The sequence below is a fragment of the Andrena cerasifolii genome, chromosome 1, assembly GCF_050908995.1.
Source record: "Andrena cerasifolii isolate SP2316 chromosome 1, iyAndCera1_principal, whole genome shotgun sequence".
Taxonomy (NCBI): domain Eukaryota; kingdom Metazoa; phylum Arthropoda; class Insecta; order Hymenoptera; family Andrenidae; genus Andrena; species Andrena cerasifolii.
In genome coordinates this window covers 31629889-31649521 of record NC_135118.1, presented here as the reverse complement: position 1 = coordinate 31649521, position 19633 = coordinate 31629889, and the positions used below count along the sequence as shown (strand labels likewise).

General features: G+C 40.3%; 1 protein-coding gene across 3 annotated transcripts in view; it reads left to right on the top strand.

Annotated features, from left to right (window-relative positions):
* The window catches only part of LOC143376071 (uncharacterized), a 100117-nt gene that overhangs the window by 17116 nt on the left and 63368 nt on the right, over nt 1-19633 (top strand). Inside the window, exon 1 of one of the 3 annotated variants that reach the window (XM_076825923.1) lies at nt 5571-5592. The exons of the other annotated variants lie outside the window; for them this stretch is intronic. The gene's annotated coding sequence lies outside the window, so the exon portion shown is untranslated. Of the gene's footprint in view, nt 1-5570; nt 5593-19633 lie in introns of those variants that run through there. 3 annotated transcript variants of the gene reach the window in all.

Sequence of the window (19633 nt, the reverse complement as noted above, 5' to 3'; positions counted from 1 at the left end):
TTGGTTCGGATCTAGAAATTCAAGTTTAAACCACCTTCACGGATACAGTAGACTTGGAACTTTGCGGGCGTACGTAGTTGTGGCAATGCATATTATTTTACAACAAAAATCACCCTGAAGGGAGGGAAAGAATTGCATTCTCTATAATAAACATGGATAACTATAAATTCAATTAATTCAATCGACATGATAGCAGCCTGTAACCACAGATCAAAACTTGTTCACACTAAAAAGTTGTTAGAATATAATGTTTATTTATTTAAGAAAATAAAAGTTACACAGTCGATCGTCAGTATAATAATAATAAGAACTGTATAAAACTTAAACTAAAAGTAATAGAAAGAATAGTCTTTAGCGCGATACAAGTTAATCGTTCAGAGGGTTTTGGGTCTCCTGTAGCAAAAGGAAAAGAAACTCATAAGTTACCGGGTCCTTAAAGTCCCTGACACTCTATCTCTAGGAACAGTCTATCGTTGTACACATTCCAACAAAAGTGAATAATAAATAGAAGTTTAGGTTAAAGGATTTTATTTAATTTGGTCAAAAGTGCGCTTGAAAGTAAAAAATAATTTAAATGAAATCGTGGTGCGGGATATTTCGTAACAGGATATGAATCGATTTCATACAGAAAGAAACGTCCAAATGAGCGATGAAAAGCAATGAAATATCCTGTCCCACGATTTTATTTCAATTAGTTTTTAGTTTTTATTGAATTTTTGATCAAATTAAATAGAATCGTTTAACTAAAATTTTTTTTTATATGTTGTTTGTTATTTACTTTTTATTAAAAATCTCGTGGCGGTTAAAACTGTGTTACGTCGGTGCAAAAGTTCCCTCACTTTCTGTTAGACGATGTTAGGCGTACGGAAATGTTTTTTATAGGCACCTACTTAGGTACTTGTGTTTTACCAGAAAGGGGGCAGTAGTTTTGATGAACTATTTTTCACGATGCTGCAGCGAATGATTTGATGTGTTGGAAAGAGTTGAAATCTGTTGGGAAAGGTCAGGCGACTCGGGGAATTAGGGTGAAACGAAAAAATCAAAACTGTGTGATGCGTTTCTAATAGTAAAAATAAAAAATATATAAAGAAAGCGCATAAGTGCCTTTCTTTAAAATTGAATCTGCCGCTCTCTTGGAAGAGCGACACCTACAGCAGGCGACCAAGCGTATGGGATAGAGAAAAGAAGTGTAATAAATCGTAACGGAATAAATAGTAATAAAAGTGAATCGACATCAATTGAAGAGAATAGACTTTACTGTCTTTTCTTTTTATTACAGGTATAAATATATAGGATAAATAATATAATTAGGATTTATAATTTCAGAATAAATTAAAACTTTTTATTACAGAAACTCAGTACTGTTCAGTTGACCCTGTCGAACCCCTTTGATAGATCTAACAACATTATAAATATATAGAAAAAATTTTATGCTAAACGATCTTAGTGAAAACTAAATTAAAATGCACTCAAAATAAACATAAAAGTTACTAAAACCAACTAGAATTAGTACAGCATTACGAACGTTGCATACGAATCCCCATCTGCGAATTTCCCGAAAACGCTCCGAAATCGAGTAGAAAGTGGTTGCGCGCAGGTTTTCGCGTGCCGCTGCTGCATCCCGAGTAGATATAGATAGAACTGTAGGTATGGGAAGCGCGCGGTACCGTACGCTTCCGCGACCGTAAATTAGGCGTAGCGAGAGGTGAATTAAATCGCTGGAGTAGTCACGCGAAATAGACTCGCAGCCGATCTCGGTAACCCGATCCGCCGATAAGACTCATCCGCGCCGATAAGATCGCGCAGACTAGATCTGAATCGTTCATGAAGACGGATCGCCACGATCCTCCTTCCTGTCGCTCGCGCAAAACGAAACCGACGAGATCGCCGATGCGTCACGTCTCCAGGCCTCGGAACCGCGTCGCCCAGGGTTCCCTACGCGCTGGACGCTGCGCGGAAATATTTTCCACGCGACCCGCGGCCGGCCTCGAGTAGCTTCGATTTTTTTTCCAGTCACGACCAGGGTCGCGTTGTCCAGGGTGTGCCGCGCGAGGGAAAAAGGCGAAGCTGGCTCTGGTTTAACAAGGGCGGCACGTAGGATAGTCGAAGCGCCGAGGAGATTGTCTCGTCGCTTGGTACGCTGACCCACGTTGGCAGCTGGGTCGAAATAACTTTGCCCGCGCTGCTTCCTGGAAACGTCGAAATTCCCTGCCGCGCGATACCTACCGTCTCTTAACTAATTTCGCAGCTAATAGTCGAGAGATCGGTTTCTCCAGCGCGCTCCTCCTCTCTGGTAGTTTCTAGGAATTGTTCCCGTCCTTCGATTAACTACGTAAATTCGCGAAATTGTTAGCTGAGAGTCACGATCGTGGTTACTGTGATTTTATTTTTTTTTTTAAATTTCTTTCGCTCCGTCGACAACTCGCTAAGCGATTGTCGGTCGCGTTCGTAATGCCGCTCGCTTTCCTCCCTTCGAGCGCAACCTGCAATTTGTTCGAGTCCATCATCGCTGCACCGTCATTACGCTCGCCGATCGTTCTTGCCAGCGTTTTTTTTCGTTTTTTCTCAAGCTTTTCCCTCTGCCCCTGACGGCGGAGTTGTGAATGGGATATATGCTCGTAGCCTTCGGCGCACGCGCTTGTTCCTTGTGCAATTATTCCGTTACGCGTCGCTGTTACGGCCGCCCGATGACTCACGTAAGTTTACGCACCTCGCGAGCCGCGTGTTGTACTTACGCATTCGTCGGCGTCGATATCGAATACGATTCACGTGCGACAGCTGTTATACGAGACACAGGACACGATACGCTCACTCACTCTGCTTTACCGCTCTTCAACACGATCGTGTAACACGCCGTGTCCTTATTCCTCGCGCGTCTCTCTAATTAATTAACCCTCGCGACACGCGCCACGCTGGGGTTCCCGCTGCGTGATTTCCTCCACTTCGTATTGTAGGGGAGGGTTGCGAAACAACTGAAGAGATATATTCTTGCAATATTTGTTGTTTTCGTGTATTTAGAGTAGGTGCTTTGTTTTAAGCGGGTATTTTTTCTACTGTAATACGCGCTTTATTTACATAATTTTTGGTATTTTTTTTTTATGAAGTTGTTGTACAGTTTTTATCGTCAAAGTTTGGGTTCGTATATTGTAGGAATTGGTTTCGTAATTTCTGTGGGTGCGGGAGTCATGGAAAAAATGAACCTCGGGTGATGGGGATTCGAACCCACGATCTTCGGCCCTCTGCGCTACTGCCTTACCAATGTCGCCAAAGCCGATCCTCCGAGATCTCTTACTCCGGGCTCCCTCTTATGTGGTATCCTGATCTCACGATATTTATCCATGTTTCAGTAATGCTTGCAAAATTTATTACAGAAATAATTCAAATTTGTGGCAGTGCAAGCGTCTGAATGCATTCGCTAAAAACAGTCTTCCCATGACTACCGTTATTCCGGATATTCTGTTCATCTGAAATAAAAAAAACAAAATGATTCTTAATTAGGGCGAGTTTAGCTATAGTCGGTACTAGAATTAATTGAAAGTCACGTTGTTTCTTCTGTTTTTTAGTCCGCGAAAGGTGCGATACGCGTGAAAAAGTCGATAGTCAAACTTCAAAGTGCCCTTTTTTTAATTGTTGACTTTTTCTTTCATTCTGGCGAGTTAAGATCACGAGACAACTGATTATTCTTCATTGAGGATCGAAATGTAGAGACTGTGCTCTACATGGGGTAAATCTCAAATCTGTACTCATCTAGGATTTCTTCTACGCCTCCTCCTCGACTAACTTTTTAACAGTTTGAGCACCGTGTACATAGGGAATTCAATCCCGGGATCCCGGCTGTTTTTTGAATTCTAAAACTCCCGGGATTTGATATATCAAGTTATAACTTATCCCGAGAATTTCGAGAATTTTTAAAGCGTAAATTACTTTATGAACAACTGAAAAATATAAAAATGGAATCCAAAAAACAGCCGGGATTGAATTCCCTACCGTTATGACCTGTTCCCACGTTCACATTTTCTAGAAAGCATCGAAAGTAGCATCCTGTGCCTCGCCACTTGGATGCCCTTCCCAAAAGTAACGTCGTGCGCCTCCTTCCTCCAAATGTGCCATCAAAACCTGTCTCCTGACCCACCTTTCCTTTTTCCCAATTTCCTTTACCTATGTACAGTAGCGAATAAACAAATTACCACTTTTTCGAACCACCCTACGTCTATCACTTTTTAATATCAACTTAAAACTGCAGTATGTGCCTAGTATACATATCTTGAAAGAGAATTAAAAGCTACATAAAACCCACAGTTGAATTTATTTAACTAACAAACAAAAACCCTACATAACATTAAACAAAACAACACATTTTAAAGCCAACAAAGCTTACCACTTTTGAAGATTAATAAAAAAAGATCTAATATTTTCTGGGGGCACCTTCTAGGACAACCTAAAAATTTACTAAACGTGGTAACTCCTTTGCCGTCCCAAAAATGTGTTACCCCGTTCAATGTAATATAACACTTTTGTTTGTCAGTTAAATAAATCCAACTTTAACAACTGGGCTTTACACAGCTTTAAATTCTCCATCAGAATATGCGTATTAAACACACTACGGTCCCAAATGTATGCTAAAAAATAAAAAAAAATAATAGAACAAATCGAAAAAGTGGTAACTTTTTGTCCGCCAATGTATCTCCTCGGGGTCGTCCCCTTCTGTGATATCCCAGGTGAGCTTGAAAGCAGTTATAAAAGCCTCACCTACTTACATTTTACACGTATTACGAATTTCTGTTCCTTTTTCTTCTATTTTCACTTCCTACTTAAATTCCCTGTAACATCTTCGCAATGCGAGAGTAACAAACTGTTGCCGCAGCGTCTCCAGCCTTAAGACATTTATCCAAACCTTGCTCCACTAAAACTGTTAAAACCGCGCGCATCGAAGTAACGCGTAAACGGTAACCAAAGCGACCGCTGATCCTTTTCCTCAAACACTTAGCAGTCTCACCCGAAGCACGCCAAGTTCACTCACCCTGCAGCAGAGGTTCCCCTAGCTCTCGCACGCACCCCAAGGTTCTATCAGCGGACAGTACGTTTCCTCGGTTATTCGCAAGAGGAGGATAAGACGGGGGGCGCACTCGCTTCTGCGCGAAACTGCGCTAAGGGAAAAGGGGACGCCTAATCGAATAAGCGGCAGGTTTTCGCGAGCTGCACGAAGGTTCGCGGCAGCTGGCAATGAGTTTATTGGATTACCTCACCGCGCGGCGCATCGCTGCAACTTGACCCGTCCAATTCCGACGGTTGACTCCGCTGCGCCTACGCTCCTCCGAAGTCGAGGATATTCGACGAGCCCCGTCCGCTGCTCCGTAACGCAGCTTATCCGCATTCCGAATTATATCTAGACCTCTCCAAACGCTCGCGCCTCGTACCCCGCGCCGCGCGGCTCCAAGTCGATTCGCCGCGCTCGAGGATCGAGATCCAGGGAAACTCGAATTCCTCCGAGCGCGGGAAACACGGTTGCCAGGGGGGTTCGTGTACCGCGGGAATGGAGTTTCATCAGTTTCGAGTGCTCGAAGAATACCTACTCCTTTCGCGCATGGTAGGGTAAGTGCATCTAATTTTGCCTACGCGAATTCAAATCGTTTTTAATTGAAGGGTGATTGAGATCCTTGTTTCTGGTTAGTCTCGGATAAAAAAGAAATTGTGCCTCGCGTACGACAGGTTGGCACTGTTAGAATGTAAAGATTTTCTGTTGCGCGTAGAGACAAACAAAAATCGGGATTGATGCATGAGAAATATTGATTGATTCGTGTATATTGAGGGCTCGGATGCAATAAGGGGACTAGCGCTCGAAAATGCGAAAAAGTATTGTCCAAACGCTAAGAAAAATTTGGGAAATTAAATGTTGTTAAACTGTATTTTAAAAAATATAGTGTTGTAAAGCTAGTCACGACACACATTTTTTCTATTTACAGTCTTTTTGTCCCATCGTTAGTATTCGAGATAAAAATTATAAACAAAAAAATTAATTCGACGAAATTATTATTTCTTTAAACATAAATTGCGATAACTTGAGTAAATATTCACGGATCGTTATGAGACTTGAAACATAAAACTCATAAAACTCTAGCGAAACCGTGAAATGTACGCACAAATCTGTTATGTTAAAAAATGTAATAATATTTAATTTAAATGTAATACTGGACACAACCCATGTCTTTCAACGTTCGCTGTTAAAAAGTATCGAGGGAATTTTGAGGTACATGTAACTTGCAGTGACAAAGTTTTTTCTTAATATACAAGGAAGTTTTTCACCAATTTTCACACTGATTAATAAATAATTATAGAAGATATGACGATATATATAAATCCCGCGCGGCACCAACAGTGAGCAGCTGCGTACAATCGCGTAAAAAAAAAAAATAAATAAATTGTATAAAGAAGAAAAGATAAGCAAAAAGAAAATGAAAAAGGAAAGATAGGGAAAAGGAGAAAAAGAAAAATTTATAAAAGAACAGAATATTGTAAACAAAACAGTGTTAATATTGTAAATATTGCGTGTAAATACTATAATAAAAATGTTACTAAATATTTCGAAAATAATATCGCAATATTTTTTTCTAATATATAATCATATAATAGTGAGAACGTCATGTCTTTGCAGTGTGACGCGATTATACGCGGCCGCTGACTGTTGGTGCCGCGCGGGATTTATATATATCGTCATATCTTCTATAATCATTTATTAATCAGTATGAAAATTGGTGAAAAACTTCCTTGTATATTAAGAAAAAACTTTGTCGCCGCAAGTTATATGTACCTCAAAGTTCCCTCGATACTTTTTAACGGTGAACGTTGAAAAACATTATTTACGTCCAGTATTACTTTTAAATTAAATACTATTACATTTTTTAACATAAGAGATTTGTGCGTCCATTTCACGGCTTCGCTAGAGTTTTCTGAGTTTTATATTTCAAGTCTCATAACGATCCGTTAATATTTATTCAAGTTATCGCAATTTATGTTTAAAGAAATAATAATTTCGTCGAAGAAATTTTTTTGTTTATAATTTTTATCTCGAATACTAATGATTGGATAAACAAGCTGCAAATAGAAAAATAGTACGTCGTGGCGAGCTTTACAACACTATATTTTTTAAAATCCACTTTAACAACATTTAATTTTCCAATATTTCTTAACGTTTGGACAATAATTTTTCCCGCTTTTCGAGCGCTAGTCCCCTTATTGCATCCGCACCCTCAATTAACTACCCCCAGTGAGTATTCATTCATAGACTTTTTAAACTTCCCTTCTCTCAGCGTGACGCAAGATGGTCACCGTTCAATGAATTTTCCCGCTATCAAGATTCCGTGAAATACATCTCCTACGCTAGACGTAGCTCACGTGACGTTACAACCATTGTACGTCTTCCTACACCAGCTCGGCTACTAATTCAGCTCGCTACCAACACATGTCAGCGCCTGCTGCGATATTACTATTAGGTGCATTTACCCCAAGTCTGGCAGAAAGTTTCCACATTCATGGAACTCTCAGTGTTCGTTATTCTCCGCTCTGAAATTGCTCCCTTTCTGCCATATCGATCGAATTCTCCCGACAACGCTGGGATACGGTACCGACTCATTTCGCGTTCCGTTTGATCCTCCGCAAGGTGGGAACGAACGATACTTCTAGCCCACCTGCACAGACGCGTAATAACTTTTTCACAGCTGCCTCGCCCGCTTCATTCTTCCTCGCTAAGCTGCCAAACAATTCCTTTCTATCCGAGTGAAGTGTATCTCGCTTGTTAATCGTATTCCCGGGGATTAAGGCGCGGGGGCGTCGCGCGGTAAAGAGATTGAAAAATCCGCGCCCTTTGTTCCGGGGGTGTGAATCCCTGGAACGATCTCGAGCGGCGAGACGAGCGCGGCGGACGAAGGGGCGCGAGGAGGGAGGATGCCGCGGCTGAATTCGCAACGGGACGAAACGTAACAAAACGCGGCGCGCAGGCAGCCAGCCGTGGGAAAAAAGACGAGAGTCCGGGCGGCTTGATTGCGCGCACGAGGGTCAGCGAGAATGTCGCGTGCACGCGCCATTACGCCAGGCGTACTGCGATACCTCCTCGCGATCTACGTGCTCCCCTTCGCACCTGCTTCTTTCCTCCCCTCCGTTCTGCCTCGTCGGCACCTGCGAAAAAAACTGAGCCGTGAATGCGAAACACGCGTGAAACGTTTCGCGCCGGCTAATCAATCCCCGGCAGGCGGAAGCCAAGCGGAACGACCGGAGAGCTGCGATTGTTGTTCATTTCCTTTGCAATCAGAGGCAAATGCGGTGATCTTTATTTAAACGGTGTTCGGTCAGGGTGGGGAGAGGATTAGGGTTTATGCAAAAAACGCCTTTTGAAAAAGAAAACGGTTTTTGAATTCCACTATACCCAAAAAACCGGTTCTCGAATTTTCACAATATATATAATTAAGATAGTGAATAAACATTTGTTTTTGTTTTGGAAAATTTCTGTTTACTTAATATTTATGGAATTACGATTATATCGAAATAAAATGTACTCGATACAAAGGCAAGTAAATAAAGAAATATTAAATCAACTAAAATCCGGACAAGTCTGTGCTATTTTTGAGTTCATTTAATTTTTTTGAATCTACCAAAAATATAACAGAATAAAATAGACTGCTTGCAAAATCAAATGAAACATAAAATACTATAGTAACTAAGATCTGCATAAAATATAAATCTTTTACATTGGTGCTAGATTATAAATCATTATTACATTTGGTATTTTTCCTCAGAAAATATGCGCTCATGAAGATTAGTTTTACTGTAAACTATTGTATACTACAATATGCTTAAGTCCAAGGCGATTTCAAGTCAAAACGTTAACGTTTTTAATTAAATAATTAATGTATTTAATTATATAATTTATTTCCAGTATATAAAACCGGTTTTCCAAAACCGACAAACCCTAGAAAAGATTAATGTCGGTTTAATGTGAAATGTGTATTGAATATTTTAGTGGTAGGTAGAGTAGTGCAGTGGCAAACTCAGGATTTAATCTTGGGGGAGCCGAGTTGAAGGGAGAAAAATATTTTTAATGCAAATTCAATAAAATTTAGTAGGTGATTATAAACATTTAATTAGAGAATAAAATCGAGCTTTCTTTTCTTTTTACAAAGCCCCTTTTTGGGGGGTGAAAAAGAAGGGGGTTGTTGGCTCGAAATAAGGCAGTTGGGCATCGACTAAATAAAAAATTATTTAAATAACGGGTCAAGTAAAAGTTACTTTAATTTTAGATTATTTCACGAATAAAGCTAATTCTTCTTCGGTGATAATTTTTTTAACTTCTATTTGTTATTCGAAATTTGTATTTAAATAAAATTTTTGCCCATCTCTGAAATAAAGTGATCATTATCCCCTCCACTTGTTCTGTTCTTGCCGCAGCGAATGACAGAATTTTTTAACAAAATATGGTGGAGTGAGTTTTGAAAGAATTAATTTCTTTCGAAAATTCTTTATCATAGTATTGTAGGATATCGAGAAGCATATAACTTTAAATTAAACTGTGTCACGGTATCCTCTACAGTATCACACATTTAATGCATTATTTAAACAGACGGAATTTTTCGAAATCCGTTTGCACAGCTGCATTCCTTATTAGAAAATACACAATTCTGCCATTTACAGTTAGCTTCACTAGTTTCCAAGACATTCCACCAAACATGTTTCTCACCCTTGACTTCGAGGGCCACTTTCACCCTTTCGACACGAAAGTCAGCTGATAAAAAAATACCTGTCAAATATTTTTTATATTTTTTTTTTGTCACTTCGATATGCCCCGTTGTCAGAATTTCTTCTTCGGTCCCAAACCATCATCTTCTTTCGGGGCGAGCCTGTAACCACCACCATTATCCTTCTTCCCAAACAACTCAGCCACACTCGCCATCGAAAAACTCCCCCGCCAGTGCCACTAACGTAGCGGGAAAACGAATCGATCTGTCCTGTGATTGTACTGGAATTCGATTCCGGTTCTTTCGCTTGCTGGACAATTACTCGAACCACTCGAACTATCCAGGTCGCCGACAAATTCTTTTCTCCCTAACAAGAACCTGGAAGTCTGATATTCGGAATGGCTGCCATCCACTTCGTCGGAAAAAAGCTCGTTCGGTGTACATACATACATTCTTCCGCGAAGAAAATGAACGAATCGAATATCCGCTGCGCCTCTTTATATACATACTACTACAGCGCTGTCCCGTTACAAGACCGAGTCCCCTGCTTCGATAGAAGTACATTCCTATCCCCACTACTTCTTTCGTAGTCGCTGCGGCGAGTGCTAGGGACTGAGAGTGTGCGAGAAAGCACGAGATAAGTAATTTACTGAAAGAAGACGACAAAGAAGAAAGGCGAGCCGAATTTAAAGTCCGGCGTGTTCCCAGAGCGTCGAACTTATAACGAAACAAAACCTCTTTCTCGATTTCGCGAAGAACAACAATAAGATATAAATCTGATTATTTATTATACTGTAAATTATTATGTAACGCAAATTATTCAATGAAACAAATTAAGCAGATAATAGTAGCTGTTACTCTTAAATGAAAATTAGAAAAAAATTAGAAAACGTTTGAGACACTTTATATTTACTATTCCCATGGCAATGCAAAGGTGGGCGAAAAATGCCGATAATTTTTAATAAAAAATATATAAAAGATTCCTTCATTGTTAGATAAAAGCTTTCTACTCTCGTCCAGCCACTCTCCGAAACTGGTTAACTCCTATGCTTTATTTCCCCCTTATTCTGCAACGTCTCAGCTTTAACCTCCAAAAAGATTCACCCCTCTATCTTACTTCTATCAAAAGTTCTACAATTTTTACACAAAAAAGTGCAGTTCGTCACTGTGCGGCTTTGGTGGAGTTGGATAGGCGGCTGCCCAGTACTCAGAGGATCGCGGGTTCGAGTCCCAGTCGCCCCAAAGATTTTTTTCCGTGGCTCCCGAAACACAGAAATTAGGAAACCCATTCCTACAGTTTCGTGCACTAAAAGTCGATACCAAATCTACGATCCAAGTATATAAAACCCGTCGAGAGCAGGGCAGCTGCTGACAATGAGAGATGCCAAGTAAGAGAGAGGTTGGGGTTGATCTAGGAAGCGAGCAGCAGCAAGTTTGTCGTGTTTAATGGAATCGTGGACGTGGAGCAGAAAGTCTAAAGGGAGAGAGCTCTCTCGAACGAAGGCGAAGTGACGATACGAGGGTATATAACGAGGCTCGAGTCTCGATCCTCGCAATACCAGCAGAGGAGGGGCGGGCGAGAGGGGCGAGAGGGGCGACGTTGTCCCCCGTGGTCGGGCGCACATCTTCCTGGTTATAATGCCAGCGGACAACGTCGGGAAGCATAGACGTTTGCTGGCAGCCAACCAGCTGCCAGAACCCGTACGGGTTCATCCTGACGACGCGACCTCGCGCGACACGGTACAGTGCGCCGCGTAGACGACGCTCTGCACGGGATATTTCACAATTGCTCGCTCGGTAACTCCGACCGAGAAGATTAATGTCTCGTGCACGAACGCTGAAAGTCGGGCGAGGAAAAAAACAGCGGGGCACGTCCACCGCGGCATGTTGACATTACGAATCTCCGCTGGATGTTTACGAGAACCGGCGCAGGCAAGTCCCTGGCGTTGCGTAACAACTCTGTTAGGCCGCGATTACCCGCCTTAATTGGGGCTAAAGGAGGCAGAGCAAACGGAGACAGTCGGTAGATAGGCGGAACTTGGGGGACGAAATCACCGGCAGCCTTCTTCTTCCATTCTGGGCGATAGCTCGTAGATATTCAACCCCTGGCTATAAGTTTCGAACCAAACGCAAAAATACGAAATTAACGAGAAACACCAATAATTTTTATGTATAATATGCAACGGTATGTATATGAAAGGCGTGGTAATGTTGAATTGGTCTATTTTAAAGTAAAAGCACCAAAAATAATTAAGAATTTTGTTTATTATGTAATATAAAATATGGAAGAAACAAAATGTGTCTGGGAAATAAGTATGGAACGGACCGATGTTCTGGAAAAAAGTATGGAACAATATAAATTTGCAAAGAGACGAGATGGAAAGAAATTTTGCCATCACAGTGTGAAAACTTGATTACATCGATGCCAAAACGTATACAAGCTGTGATACGTGCACGCGGGAACGTCACAAAATACTAGGTAATATAAATATTAAATCAATTATTGTTAATTTCTTTGCAAATTCATAATGTTACATACTTTTTCCCAGACACATTTTGTTTCTTCCATATTTTGTATTATATAATAAACAAAATTCTTAACTATTTGTGGTGCTTTTATTTTAAAATAGACCAATTTAACATTACCACGCGTTTCATATGTATACCGTTGCATATTATACATAAAAAATATTTGTGTTTCTCGTTAATTTCGTATTTTTGCGTTTGGTTCCAAAGTTATTGCCAGGGGTTGTAGTGGCAATAGTAATGGCTTTATTGCAAGATTCATTCAGGAGCGATTAAGTGATGAATGGGCGAGGTTCGGTACGGTTATGGTGTTTTGAAAGGTAACCCTATGGGCAAGACGATTGCTGAAGGATACACGGAAGGAATCTAGGACGAGAAGACTGAGAAGTATGAAAAGTTAAGGAATGTGGGCCAGAATAAAGGCGCGGGCAGCGGGTTTGAAAGAGGAAAGGGAGGACAATGGACGAGCTTCTAGAGGAATGGAATTATTAAGGAGATTCGCGGGAGAAGCAGGCTGTAAATTTAACAGTACCTACGATGGACTGGCACGGACAAATCAAGACCACGTCTAGTAGATCGCGCGTTACTCGCATGGAGAGAATTTCTGCAGAGTTTCCTCAGACAAGTGGGTGTCTCCAATTTAACTGTTTTGTGGACAAGACAGCAGAGGTGGAGGATCCACCGCCGAAGTAACGCTGCGATGTGGTGAAAGTAATGGACGTTATACCTCACTTGAAGGATAAGGAGTAGGGATTGCAAAATTACCGACTTTTTCAATTACCGGTAATTCGGTAAAATTTTAATCAAAACCGGTTTACCGATAATTTACCGGTATTTTTTAAGGTATTGAAAATATAAGAGTAAACATTACAAAAAAACTTTTTTTTAACTCTAATCGAGCATTATAAAAAATATATGGAAATAAAACTATTCTGAACATAAAATATAAAAGAATATAACACAAAATAGATATATTTGTGTAACTATTGACAATACTTATTAATATGGATCGTCACCACGAAAACAATGAAAAGAATCTTAACTTACATACATAATTAAATATTTGGTATTTAACAATTCTTTTTATCAAATAAGCACGCAAAAACATACCTAATTCGTCTAAACTTTGGTCTCCTGATCGCTACCTAATTTTTGTGCAAAATAATCCAGCCACGGACAAAGCGCTCTCAGATTCTACACTTGTTGGCCGGGTAGGCATTAAGAAATCATGTGCCATTCATAGTATATATTTTCTCCTTACTTTTTCTACTTGAAAATAAGTCCATTTTTTAGTTTTCTTTTGGATCAGAGTTGGTTCTTCATGAGATACTTCGGTTTTCGTCTTTATTAGTAATTGAAGTGTTTTTTTACTGATAACGTAGTAGATGTCGATGGAATTACTGAACGCATATATGCGCTATATTGCTATATGTAATTTATCGAATTACCGGTAAAAATTTGGCAAATTACCGTTAAAAATTGTATATGTATTGCAATCCCTAATAAGGAGAAAAAACAGGGAATGCCACAAAGCAGCTTATCGAGAAAATTAAGTTTTAATACTTTAGTCCACCAGTAAAGAAGCGAGGTTCAATGAATTTAATTTTCTCACAAAATTCTCTTCTTAAATAATTTCTTGTTCAACCTTGACGACCGAAGCTTGTGCTTAGGGAAAGAGTGGAGGCATTCCGTATTTCCTGTTTCTAACCAGTACCTATAGCAAATATTTAACGTTATCTTACGGGGGTATTTGAACTTTACAACCCTTTCTGATTCGACAGTTCTGTGGTCCCAATTGCCACCAACAAAATATGCCATAAATAGCGAAATCCTGAAAAACAGACGTTCCTCGTTTTTCCCATTACCCTTCACCTTTACTAGCAGCCGGAGAACATATGAAGCGAAAGGGGGAGAACAAGGAATGTCAGAAAACAGCTTTATTGAGGAAATCCAGTTTGAATACCTACTTTCGTCCATCAGTAAAGAAACAAGCTTCCGTGAACTTAACTGTACTGTTAATGACACAAACAATTTACAGTGAAGGATAGAAGAAAAGTACTGAGCAAAAGAATAATTGTTTTACATTGTTTTAATACCTACCTTTCAAGTGGAACACTGCAGAATACTGTAACAAAATAAATGTCCACTTCTATTATCACTGAACCAAGAATTAGTACACAGTGACGTCCGACGGCTCCTGACGCAGTGCAGGCTTACACTAATCAGAACTACAGTGAGCCGCATTAATATTCGGACACAGTGGTACTTGGAAATATATTGTTGCGTATCTATAGTAATTCTGGAAATAACGGATTCGTTGTTTTTTTATGATTCAGTACACTTATTCCAGTTGCTAATAACGTAAGATTTTTTTATTTCATTTATACAGTTTTTTTGCTATTCAATGGTAAACGAAATAATGCCTAATTCTGACGTCGCAAAAATATTCGGACACTCTGCAAACCATAATGCCTTTATGTAAAATATACATATACTTTAAGAAAATTACATCAATTTTAATATTTTCTTAGATTGCCCTTTTGTTTAAGTACATGGTTTAAACGTTTGGGCATATTAGAAATAATTTTATTTAAGTACTCTAACGGAATACGTGGCCATTCTTCGGTTAATCGTAATTTGAATTCGTCTACAAGGTAGTGCTTACATCTTGTGCTTACAAACATTGCCACCGTGCAACCTAACTGGCTTAACAGGACGACCAAACTGCAAAGCATTACCTGATGTCCGAATATTTTTGCGACGTTAAAATTAGGCATTACGTCGTTTACCATCGATTAACAAGAAGGTGTATAAATTAAATAAAAAAAATCTTACGTTATTAGCTACTAGAATAATTCTACTAAATCATAAAAAAACAACGAATCCCTTACTTCCAAAATTACTACAAATACACAGCAATATATTTCTAAGTACCACTGCGTCCGAATATTAATGCGGCTCACTGTATACAGTGCAAATAGGAAGACCGTGAACATTCCTTGTTTCGTTCCAAAGAAGGGTGGACATTCCTCGTTTTTAACCAGAATCTACGCCAAATCTTTGACGTCGTCGTATGTGTACACTTCTACTTTAAAACACTTTGTGATTCAACAATTCTGTGGCCCCAGTGTCCACCAGCAAAATACGTCATACATCGCAGAATGACTAAGAATGGACATTCCCTGCTTCCCCCCTTACCCTTCACATACAGTAAAAATGTAGAGAGAACTTACAGGCTAGATCCAATGGGAACGACGTTTACGTTAATCCTTTTTCACCGCTTCGCAATCTAAAGCTGCAAGAGTCTCCGTACGCGTCCAATTAATCCAAGGCATTCCGCAGCGCGGAGAGGTTGGACGCCGGAGAATGTCGAGGCGTAAATTTCGCGTGGAAAATCGAGCCGCGTCTTTTGTCCCGCGTCACGCTCAATAGCGCCTCTGCCTCGCAAGTCTGCGCTTCCGGGATCGTGGAAATCCCCGCGCGGAACAACCCCCCTTTGTCCTTTCCCGTTTCGTAACGTAAACGCCGAGAACTGTGCCCTCCTTGCCGCGAGTACAGAATTAAATGAGAATCCCGCTGTGTCGCGTCGCCTGCCTTAACGAATCACTCTTTGTGCGCGTACATTAGCGACCGTTTTCCCTCTTATCCGAGGGAGAAGGAAGGGTTCCCGGGGGTGGCTCTGCCGTGCATCTCCCGGCAAAAGTGCGCTTGCAAGCGGCGTTTACGCTTGCTTCCTGGATCCAGGCGGCTAATTCGTTCGACAGGAGACCACCTCTGAGGATTACAGTGACTTCGATTGCTTGACGGATCTGAAGCTGCGGGTACTTAAATTTCCATCGCTCGCAAAGGTTTGCGGGAAGTTTTTGGTTACGTAAGGACCATTACGTTGTCAATAAGGGGCCGGTCTTAAGGGGGTAGGTTACCCTCGATAGCTCTAACAAAGGCCTTTTTTCAAACGCAAATTGTAAAGTGATAAATAAGAGTAGGGAGACAATTTTTATCTAGTTTTAATCGTTATTCTATGAGCTTCAACATCAAAGAAGAAAAGTATAAATATCTCTATGTACATAAAAGTTGTGAGTAAAAACGTAAAGGCGTGCACGCGGTGCACCGTTTGATGGTGAACATAAAATCTCGAAAACCGCTCTATCGATTTGGATGAAAATTTAATGAGAGATGCAGGAAATCATTCCCAACGATGTGTCCCGAGCAGATTTTCGAGAAAAAAAATAATACAATTTTTATGTTGAAAAATACGATTTTATGGATTTCTTGTATGAAAATTATTTTTTAGCTTTTTTTAAATAATAGTTGTCGAAAATCTGCTCCCGACACAACGTAGGAAATGGTTTTCTGCATCTCTCATTAAATTTTCATCCAAATCGTTGGAACGGTTTTCGAGATTTTGTGTTCATCATCAAACGGTGCACCGCGTGCACGCCTTTACGTTTTTACTCACAACTTTTATGTACATAGAGGTATTTAGACTTTTCTTCTTTGATGTTGAAGCTCATAGAATAACAATTAAAACTAGATAAAAACTGTCTCCCTACTCTTATTTATCACTTTACAATTTGCGTTTGAAAAAAGGCCTTTGTTAGAGCTATCGAGGGTAACCTACCCCCTTAAATTTCTTACCCCCTCGCTCTCCAAATACAAGAATTCGTAAAATTTTATATTCTAACCCCCTCCCCCTTACGTAATATTTTTTACACTGCATTCCTTCAGTTATTAAAATTCTTTTACAAAGTTATATAATTCGTTTAACTCGATTTCGTGTGTGCGATGAAACATTGTTTTTGGGCTACTTATATTGAAAATTAAATTAAACAATATTACTCTCATCCCTTGGAAGAAAACGTAAGAAATTCGCGATCCCCTTCCCCGAAGAAATCTTACATAATTTAAGGACGAACCCTAAGTTCGTGACTTTGAAGTCAGAAAGAAAATTGAACGTTGGCTTCGTGCCCGTATCACATATACCGCTTGTTAAGCCTGCAATTTCCTCTCTTTTACTACGTTTAAGTTTTTCTTATCCGCCTTTCATTTTTTCCCCCGGAGACTTAAAACCACGCAGCGCCAAGTTGATAAACACGAACATTCCCGACAGCTGTTATTCGAGTTTAATCGAGGTTGCACCGAGTCCCAAGCCCTCGGAACAAGTGCCGTTTATGGAGACGACTCCATTGCAGAGGGAACGGCTCTAAAATGGTTTTGCACGCTTGAAGAACGGCAATTTTGAAACCTCTCGAGCCACGTTCCGAGCGACCGTACCGCCTTTAATGAAGATCGATTGGAGGCCTTAATTTCGGAGGATCCTCGTCAAACAGCCCGCGAATTTCTGATAAGATGCGCTGCTCGCCGCAGACAATGGTCGTTCGCCCGATGGCAATGGGGAAGTTTGAAAAGGCTTCCTTAGTACTCGAAGACGGCACGAAGAGGTCTCTGAAGTTGCCATCCCCGAATTCGAAATTTAAAAAAAACTATACGGCATTCGTTTGTCCACGTTTGTCCAACAAAAATTTTCGTTTGTCCACCCTTCAAAAAAAGAGTTATGAGCAAACAAAAATTTTCACCAGCACCCCCATGAAAACTTTTATATAATTTGACGGTGGGAAATGATTGTCCATCGTTTGTTCACGTTTGTCCACCCAAAAATCGTTTGTTTAATAAATTCCATCGTTTAATTAATACAAAATCGAACTTATACGTGGTCGCTTCAACGGTATCCTTCATTTTTCGCGATTTTTATAAATAATTCGGTTCAGGAAGCTGGACAAACGAAATCTTGGGGTGGACAAACGATGCTAGAACATGGACAATCGTATCCCTCTTTTAAAAAGTTGAAAAGTGTTCATGGATGGTGTTGATGACAAATTTTTTTAATTTGTTCATAACTTTTTTTTGAAGGGTGGACAAACGAAATTTTTGGGTGGACAAACGTGGACAAACGATGGACAATCATTTCCCACCGACAAATTATAAAAAAGTTTTCATGGGGGTTCTGGTGAAAATTTTTTTTTGTTCATAACTTTTTTTTAAGGGTTGACAAACGAAAATTTTTGTCGAACAAACGTGGACAACCGAAGGGACAAACGAATGCCGTATAGTTTTTTTTAAATTTCGAATTCGGGGGTGCCAACTTCACAGACCTGGCACGAAGTTATTGCGTGTCGAGGTAATACTCTGCGTCGGCTTGCAATGGCGAGCAGCGTGCTGGTTATATGGGTGGGCAGATACTTACGGTGGCGTAAGCGAGTGGAAACGCAAACGCGGACGCGGACGACCGATGCCTCGAGTCCCTCAGGGCGAGAAGAAAAAATCGGTCGAGTCAACCACGGAGAACGACATCGGATATCTAATTATCCGCGGACTCGTTTCTCCGGCCTGTGACTAGAATGAACTCTCGTTCACGCACCGTGCACACGTCTACAGGGTGTAGAAGAAGTGGTGCTCTCACGGGCGAATCTGTGCATCTGGAGCGCTGGAGATTCATTGGAGGACTCTGTTGCGGGAATTATGTAAACTATGAAGTTTAGTCGATAGGATAATTTATTTATTTATTTATTTATTTAAATAATTATACGGGGAATACCCATGGTTTACAAGAGACAAAGCAGAGAAATTAACTAGAGAGTCTATACAACAAATAAGCCAAGGATACACGGCTAACAAAGCCAGCTAAACTGAACTAAAAGATAAACAAGAACTGAGAACAAAAACTAAATATTAAATACTAAATACGAAGTTCGAAAGGAAAGCTTGCAGTTCCTTCGCGAAAGAATGTTAACCCTTAAGTACCTTAAAATTACGTCCCTGAAACGTCCTGAATTTCGGACGCCAAATTTGAATCTGACGTCTCGGAGACATCATGTGATTTTTTAAGCTATTCGTCTCGTTTTTTCTTACGCAAATTTCTTTTCGCTTTTAAAGCTTCAGCGCTATCACCTAAATCTCGATGAAGGAAAAAGATCCCCTTTTTAATCGTTAAAAATGGTCTGAGTATTATATTTTATTTCTTTTATTTTTTAAACAAAAATTAAAATGCTTACAATGCATAAAACAAATAAATGCCACTTTCTTCAATGAATAAAACTACTAAAAAGAATTCCCTCGACGGGGAATATCATACATGACACCTCCGGCGCTAAAGAGTTAGTAGTATTCCTTTTTAATACTTTTTGGTCAGCAATTTCGAAATTAAATTGTAAGACAAGGGGTTAAAGTTTGTGCGTACAAATTAGCACGGCAGTGCTTTCTCGGAGCAAAACATTTCCCCCACCATGCCTCCCGCCACTCTACAGACCGCGAGTCGAGGGCAGAGTGGGGGAGCGCCCCGCCCAGGCCAGTTTCCCGCGGCCCTATTGGTCGAAACTTTAACA